Source organism: Nyctereutes procyonoides, unplaced genomic scaffold, assembly GCF_905146905.1.
Source record: "Nyctereutes procyonoides isolate TBG_1078 unplaced genomic scaffold, NYPRO_anot_genome, whole genome shotgun sequence".
Classification (NCBI taxonomy): Eukaryota; Metazoa; Chordata; class Mammalia; order Carnivora; family Canidae; genus Nyctereutes; species Nyctereutes procyonoides.
In genome coordinates this window covers 34,741,396-34,749,454 of record NW_026575133.1, presented here as the reverse complement: position 1 = coordinate 34,749,454, position 8,059 = coordinate 34,741,396, and the positions used below count along the sequence as shown (strand labels likewise).

Below are 8,059 nucleotides of genomic sequence, written 5' to 3'. Positions count from 1 at the left end.
GGAGCCCCGGGGGCTTCAGAAAGATGAGCCCAGTGGGGCAGATCAGGTTTGACTCAGGCCTGGGAACGTGCATAAGTGACCCTCGGTGGCCTCTGGAGCAGAGCCAGGAGGGAGGGCCCAGCCCAGCTGCCCTGGACGGAGGCCCCGAGAGGCCCCAGAGGCCCCCACGGGACATCGGACGACGGCCCGCCCCTCACCTGCGTACATGGGCTCGGGCCTGGGCGAGCGGTCTCTGTCCGCGCCGACCGAGAGAGCAGAGCAGATAATGTACACAAATACTATCGAGGTCATCAGCGTCCAGGCCGGTGGCATGAAACACCTTCACCCTGTCGTGCCGCCATCCCTGCTGTCTACACCTCAAGCCATCCCCAATGGACACCGGGTGCCCCTGGACCTCGAGCTCCCCTCCCCCGACCCCGGGAACTAACCTTCCTCCGTCTCTAGGAGTCTGGCCGCTCTGGGGACCTCACCTGAGTGGAATCACATAATACCTGTCCTCGGGGTCTGGCTGTCACTGAGCACGATGTGTCAAGGTCCATCGTGCTGTGGCAGGTGCAGTTTCCTTGGTCGGATGGCTGGGTTGTCTCCCCCTGCGTGGACGGACTGCGGGTCTCCCTGTGTGGACAGATCGTGGCTCCCATCGCATGGACGGATCACGGCTCCCCCCACGTGGACGGATCACGGCTCCCCCTCCGTGGACGGACTGTGGGTCTCCCCAAGTGGATGGATCACGGATCCCCCCGTGTGGATGGATCACAGCTTCGTCGTTCATCCACCGCAGACACCGGGCCGCCCCCACCTGTCGCCTGCCGTGGGTTTGGACGAGTGGGTACCCCTTTGAGACCCCCCCTGCCCTCCCGTCGGGCGGGGGCCCGGGGAGAGCCTGCGGAACTGCTCTCTCCAGCCTTCCAGCAGGACACGCAGGTCTCCAGGCCCCGCGAGCTCGCCGGCCGAGCTGCCTGTTCGCGTGACTCCCGCCGTCCCCCGGTGCCGCGCCGTCCCCCTGGTCAGGGCCGGCGTCTCCCTGAGGGTCAGCAACGTCGAGCATCTTTTCATGAACTCTTGGTGTGCCGGCGGCCATTCGAGTATCCTCTCTAGACAAATGTCTATTCCAGTCCTTTAAAGTGGCAGATTTTTTTGCTGCGCGAGGTTCTGCGCGGCTGGGAGCCTGGTGGGTGCTGCCCCCACCTGCCCACCGGGCGAGGCCGTCAGCCCCTTAGGACCACTGTTTAGAACGTGGCTAGTGACTGGTGGGGCGACTGAGGCTCTGACCCCCCGGGGCCCTGGGGACCCCCCAAGCCACTTTCCCGGCAGCCCCGAGGTCCCCTGGCTTCTCAGTGAAGCCGGCGGTGGCGGGAACCCGCAGGCAGCGCTTTCTCACGGTTTGGGTGACCGTCCGCGTGGCCCCGGGGTGGGATTAATTGGATGGGTCAGAACTGCCCCCCCGTTTCCCTCTGTACCTTGCTCTCTGGCAAGCACCCACCGCAGAACCGTCAGGGACCCCTGCTCCGCCCCTCCTGGAACCGGGGCCTTCTCACAACTACCAACGCCAATTAATTTGTCTCATTTACATGAAAATGTGCAGAAGATGTCTTTTTACATAATTAACTATATTTTGCAAGTCATTAAAATTCTGCAGCCCTGCCCACAATAGCAACCTATTCACCAGCAGAGATAAGTGCCGTCTCTGGGGAGGGGGCAGGAGGGGGAGGGCTGGGAAGTGTGGCTCCTGATGCATATTCATGAAGGGGCGGCTGGGCTCCAGGGCAGGGGGGGGCTCCCACCGTGGCTGGGGCTGCTGTGGAGACCACGTGCCCCCACGGGCTGGGCAGGGTCCTCCTGCTGGGCACCCTGCCTCTCCGTGCAGCGCATTCCTGGGCTTCCAGAACCATTGCTGGTGCCCACTGCAGAGGACGGGGCCCAGGGGCATGGAGTTGGGGGGCTGACTGCATGTGTCCCGCCTCCCACCACCACCCCGCCCCTCCTCAGAAGGCCTGCCCGAAGGGGTCCCCTCGGGATCCAGACACAGGGAGCCTGGACCCACTGAGAAAGCCCTGGGCTCCCGGAATCCGGCTGTGGGCCCTGGGGGCGCGGGGGCTGGAGGTGGGGGACGCCCCGTTGCTGCGTCTCTCCTGGGCCGGTTTCCTCCTCCCCAGACCAGGCGGACGTCCTCCCTCCTGTAAATGAGGTCACACACGTGGTCTTCGGCCCTCACCCTGCAGTGGCGCCCAGGGCACGTGAGCTCGGTGACAACCCCCGCGTGCAGCCGTGCACAGGCCTGCGGCCCCGATCCCACGCGTGGATCCATGCGGCAGATGCCTCGGCGTCCCCTGCAGCCTGTCGGCCTCACCCCGGACCGGGCCCCCCGGCACTCCCTGTGCCCCGGGATGCGGGGGGGGACAGCCTGGCGACACTGTCGGTGGGCACACCCGCCACGGAGCTGCTGAGAGGACAGCGCAGGTGAAGGGCGATGGGGGCGGGAGAAGGAAGGCGGGCGCGTGGTCTGAGTCTGCACAGGGGACCAGCCAGTGCCAGGGGCAGAGGTGGGGCCTGCCCACCCAGGTAGGGCCCCCCCCCCAGCAGACAGGCTAGAGAGGATGGGTGGGCGGGGCCCAGGTCGGGGTGAGGGGCAGAGGGGGGAGGGGGAGGGGGGAGGCCCATCCGAGGCTGTGCTGCGCCCTCCGGGGGTCTGGGTGGCCCCCAGCCTCGGCAACCAGGCCTTGACCCTTCACAGCAGCGCCCCAGGGGAGGCGTGGAGGGCCCCGCAGAATGGAGGAGGGTCTCCAGCTCGCCCTTGGGGGAGGTGGAGCTGGACTGTTCCCCAGAGGAGGGGGCGCGACCATCGGGTCCCAGAGAAGGCCCAGGCGCTGGCCCTTGACCCCAAGGACTTTCGTTCCAGATAAACTGCTGAGGCCTCACGCGGGAGGCTCAGGAGCCCAGCCGCGGGGTGTCGGTCCCGCCGCAAACAGGCCCCTCAGCTCTTGATCCGGTCTGTGTCTCCTCCCGGCACTGGAATCAACTTGCTTAAATTGTCCTGCCCCAGAGGGAGGCTTTCTGGGTCCAGAAAAAAATGAGAATTGAAACTCAGCCCAGAGACAGTAAATATGAAAAAAAAAACGTTCAGCTTCACGCAGAGTTCAGGGCACTGGAGTCCGACGGCAATGCAGCAGTTGGCGCTCTTGGCCACGGGGCCCAACCGGGTGACAGCAGCCCGGGGCCTGAGAGCGGCCCGTCGTGGCAGGCGCGGGTCCGTGGGCGAGGCCCTCCCAGTGACGGCCACCTCCCCAGTCGCCAGTGCACGGGCCCCTTGCCCCACAACCACGGCCACCAAAGCCTCTCGGGCGAAGCGGGCGGAGGGTTGGAGGGTTGGCATCCCACCCTTCCCTGCGGTGTTTTTGCGACGAGGATGCTGTCCTGGGAGTGGCCTCCGGGGGTCTGGTTCGTAAGTCTGCAGACCAGCGAGTGTGAGCGTGCAAGCCCCGGCCTCTGCAGAGCGTGCGCAGTAAGACCCTGTACCACAGCCTCGCAGGGCTCTGGATGTGCGGGCGTGTCAGGACGTGCAAGCGAGCCCAACCCACCCGCTCGGGGACACGCCCGGTGGGGCGGGCCGAGGGGCGCTGCGAGGGTCCGCGAGCGTGCGTGGCTCTGCTTTCAGGCCCCTCCCTCCTCCCTTCCCCCCCATGTGCGCACCCCACCTTTATTAAATGAGAACCCAAGCTGAGCCAGCGGGGGACCCCCTGGGGAGGGGCCTGCAGGCCTGGCTCGGAGGCGCTCGTCCTGCAGGGAGAGACCGGCCTGGCCCTCCCCCAGCCCGCCCAGAGCCCGGGCGCCTGAGATGTCAGCAGGCACTGAGGTGGCCTCTGGGCCGGGCTGTGGTCAGGACCCCAGGGTGTCTGCCCTCAGGGACCACGAATCCAACCGAGAAAGGAGGGAGACCCAGGACGAGGCCCACCAGCTGCTAGGGCTCCTCCGCACTCCCCCTCGTCTCAGGAGGGGTCCATGTCCTCCGGCACAAACAACATGGGGCCGGGGCACCCATTCCTCACGGGCTCCCACCCATGGGTCGCTCTTGAGTCTCTAGAGACCCCTGCTCCTCTGGGCACGCTGATGGCTTTGTAGGGGACGCTCCTGGCCACGACACTGCCCCTGGGTCCTGGTGCTGCCAGCCATCACGGCTTCCAAGTCAGGTTTTAAGCCTCCTTTCCAAACAGGGAGAATTTCAGATGTGGCAACTACAATTTCACATTGTCCCTCTGTTGCTGAGAAGACTCAGACCCTCCGTCATTGGGCCCTTTCTTCCCCAGGCTCCCCTGCAATCCCATTAGGTGTAGAGTCAGGAGCCTGAGGCAATTGGAAATGACCAGTTACTTCCACCTCCTTGCTCCATCAACCACAGCATCCCATGGACCAGTTCCAGTGTCCTTGTTCCCTCTGAGGGCAGCATCCCATGGACCAGTTCCAGCGTCCTTGTTCCATCAAGTGCAGCATCCAATGGACTAGTTCCAGCATCGTTGCTCCATCAGAGTGCAGCATCCCATGGACCAGCTCCAGCATCCTTGTTCCCTCTGAGGGCAGCATCCCATGGACCAGCTCCAGTGTCCTTGTTCCTTCTGAGTGCAGCATCCCATGGACCAGCTCCAGCATCCTTGTTCCCTCTAAGGGCAGCATCCCATGGACCAATTCCATCATCCTTGTTCCATCAGAGTGCAGCGTCCCATGGACCAGCTCCAGGCTAGGTTTGTGTTTTTCCCTTGAGGGGACAGTGGCTGGTTTGCCTAAGGCTTCCTTTCTTATCTCCCTACCACCTGCTTGGGTCCAGTTCCAATCCTCTACCTTCCATTTGTTAGGAGTTCCAGTCAGTTGCCTGAGGCAGCTGGAAATGACCAGTTGCTTCCTGGTAACTGTGACCAGGGCAACAAGGGTGGGCCACGGACCAGCGGAAGAGACAGGCACACTTGCAGGAGCCAGCCCAGACACAGACCCTCTTCAGAGGCTGGTACAAGAGGGTAGAGTGTACCGGTTAGAACTATGACTGAGGAACGATTGCTCCTTCTTTCCCTCGTGGAGGGACGGCTCACCTTGAGGCTGGGGTGGGTGTCTTGGCCGTGACACCTTAGCACACTGGAATGAGCAAAGAGCTTCAGTGGACGCCTAGTTTAGCAGAGACCTTGTTCACCGTGATGCGTCTTGAGACCCATGTTCTGCGGCCCCCAGAATGACACACATGGACAGACAGATCCCTTCCCTCGATGAGAAGCCACATGCAGCCACCTCGGGGGGAGAGCAGAGCCAGCGGCCAAGCCCAGCCTGCTCAGCCTAACGCCAGTTGACCCGCAGAACCGTGAGCGTGAGAACAGGTGCCTGTTGCGACAGCCTGAGCGTCTTCAGGGGCCGATTGGTGCAGGGGTCGGAGAGAAAGGCCTTCAGAGTCCTTATGGCCAAGTACGTGGCCACCGCGTACGTTTGCCCTGCTCAGGAGGGCTAAGCTCCGTGAGATGATCGCCCACAGCTCGTGAACCGACCCTGAGCTCCGGAGGAGTCCAGCAGTGGAGACGGCACTGGGGCCTTGTTGCCACCCCGGCAACGGGGTGGGCCCGGGACTGGCTGAGGACACAGGTACACAGATTTGACCAGTTTCTGTCAGGACTTGGAGGACCTGCCGAAGCTCTTGTTCTCCTGGTATCTGCCCAAAACACATGTGTCATGGAAGGACACCAGGGTGACGGAAGGTAAACTGGGTCCCTTCGCAGCACCAAGGCGTGGAGCACGTGGGGCTGCCTCTCCCGGCTTGCCCTCGGGCCCCCCAGCCACAGGGAGGCAGCCAGGCGCTCACCAGAGGTTGGCATGGGCGGTCAGGGGGCTCACTCCCTCCTGCTCTCGAAGACCCATGGGGCAAGGGGTGCCCCATAACTGTAAGCCAAGTGAGGGGACCTCACGGAAACCAGAGCCGCAGGAACGGCGTAAATCACCTGGTCAAGGACGGAGGACAGATGTGGACCTCGCAGCGGGGACGGGTGACACCCGGATCAGCAGAGCACCTGCAGGGGAGGTTGCCGCGCTCCCCAGGGGCCTACGGAGACGTGCAGGTCCGGGGAAGCCGCGGGGCGGCAGGCGGGGGGGGGGGCATGGAGCCCGCGGAGCTGCCCCCTCGGCGGCCAGGCCCCGGCCCTCTACGGCTGCTCGCAGGGGGAAGCTCGGGGCTTCCCGGAGCCGCGCGGTGACTACACTTCGGGAAGCATCCACCGGTTACAGCCGCCTCCAGAGCAATACCTGCAGGCACCTGCAAACCCCATTAAAACATTCTTGTCCTTTCGAACCACACGCCTGTGCGAGACCAGATTTTCTCCCCGGGGCCTCCGTGCAGCCGCCGCGCAGCAGCAGCCGCTGCCGGAGCAGCCCCGAGGCCCTCTGGCAACGCCAGGCAGTAAGGACACCGCAAAACAGAAAAAATTTAAAGCCTCGTGTCTTTTTTTTTTCTTTTTGAAAACATAATTATTTTTTATCAAAAGTGTGTTACTTGGGCTGACATGTGATGGGTTTGTTACGGTTAATCTTTCATGAATTAAGAAACAGATACTTACACGGCCCCTGGGCGGTCGTTTCTAACGCCGCGCACATGACCCACGAGTGTGCGCACGTGAAAGGCCTGACGTGGCCTCAAGTCAGCTGAGAGCTGTTCCGGGAACTGCTGACCTGAAACCAGGAGTCCCCGGCCTCCGAGCCCCGCCCTGGAGCGCAGCCAGGTCACCGTCTCAGCCCGTGTGACCTGCGGGCTCAGTGTTCGTCCCCTCTGGTCAAGACCGTTTCGGACAGAAAATGTGTTTTTTCATTTTCAAAGAGACACATCATTATTGTTGAAAATATGCAAAAGTCACAGGGAACGTCAGATCCTACTACTCAGAGGCACCACGACCGTTTCGGGGGTTCCCTCGACCTTGTATTTGGGCAGTTTGAGTTTGTCTGTGGGTGGTTGCTCTTTAGCATGACCCAGCCCTCAGTTAGTACCGGGTCCGATGATGTCAGAACGGCCTCGGGTCACCTGGTTCCGCGGATGAGCCCCGCACCCATCCTCTCCCTCCCTTCTCTGTCAAAGGTCCGAGGACCCCAGCATCCCAAACAAGGCCTACCTTTCTCCCTGGAGGTTTCTGCAGGTGACCTCATTTACAGGATGCCTCGGAGGGTACTGGCCTGTGTGCTTGCTGAGAAGGCGGCCCTGCAGCAAGGGGTCAGCCCTGTCTACCCGGACCCTCCCTGACCCCCTCCCTGACCCCCTCCCTGACCTCGCCCTCCCCGACCTCACCCTCCCCGACCTCACCCTCCCTGGCCTGACCCCACTGCACAGAGGTGGAATGCATCTGGCCCCATGCTCTCACCTCAAGGCATCCCAGCCCTGCTGACCATTGATAAGCCCAAGGCCACCGTCCCCCAGCTGACCTGGGAGGTTCTGGGTGAGCTGCAGATGGCCCTGACCCTCTCTGGGGTCACATGGGGGGTGGGTGAGGGTCACCGTAGGGGTGTCATTGTTTCTTGGGGCTTCCATAACAAATCGCCGCCACTGAGGGTGTAAACAAGCAGCGGGAGGTCCAGGACCAGGTGTGTGCAGGCCTGTTTCCCTCTGAGGCCGGAGGGAGGGCCCACTTCACGCTCGCCAGCTTCTGGTGGCCACTGACAACCCTTGCTGTGCCTTGGCTTGTGGCTGCGTCACCCCATCTCCACCCCGTGTTCACACGGTGCTCTCACGGTGCTCTCCCTGTGTGTGTCTGCCTCTGCCTCTGTCTTCTCTTGTAAAGACACCAGTGGTTGGCTCAGGGCCCACCCCCATGACCTCATCCCAGCTGAACTAATTATCTGTGCCAAGACCCTATTTCCAAATAAGGTCACATTCTGAGGTTCTGTGTGGACATGAATTTGGGGGTCACTGCCCAACCCTCTACAAGAAGGGATTGCTCTGCCCTCCTGAGCTGCCTCCTTTGTTACAACCTTGGATCTGCTGGTGGCATCAGGAGTTGAGCCTCTGCCCTTCCCACCCCGCCCCTGCCCTGCACACCCCACCCCTCAT

General features: G+C 62.7%; 1 long non-coding RNA gene across 1 annotated transcript; it reads right to left on the bottom strand.

The window, feature by feature from the left end:
* Positions 1–5,828: 5,828 nt before the first annotated feature.
* On the bottom strand, positions 5,829–7,727 carry LOC129493918 (uncharacterized). The gene is made up of 3 exons (XR_008661231.1): positions 7,435–7,727; positions 7,128–7,213; positions 5,829–6,280 (listed from the first exon to the last, which is right to left on the bottom strand). It is a non-coding gene; the product is annotated as an uncharacterized LOC129493918 (long non-coding RNA).
* Between the last annotated feature and the right edge of the window lie 332 nt (positions 7,728–8,059).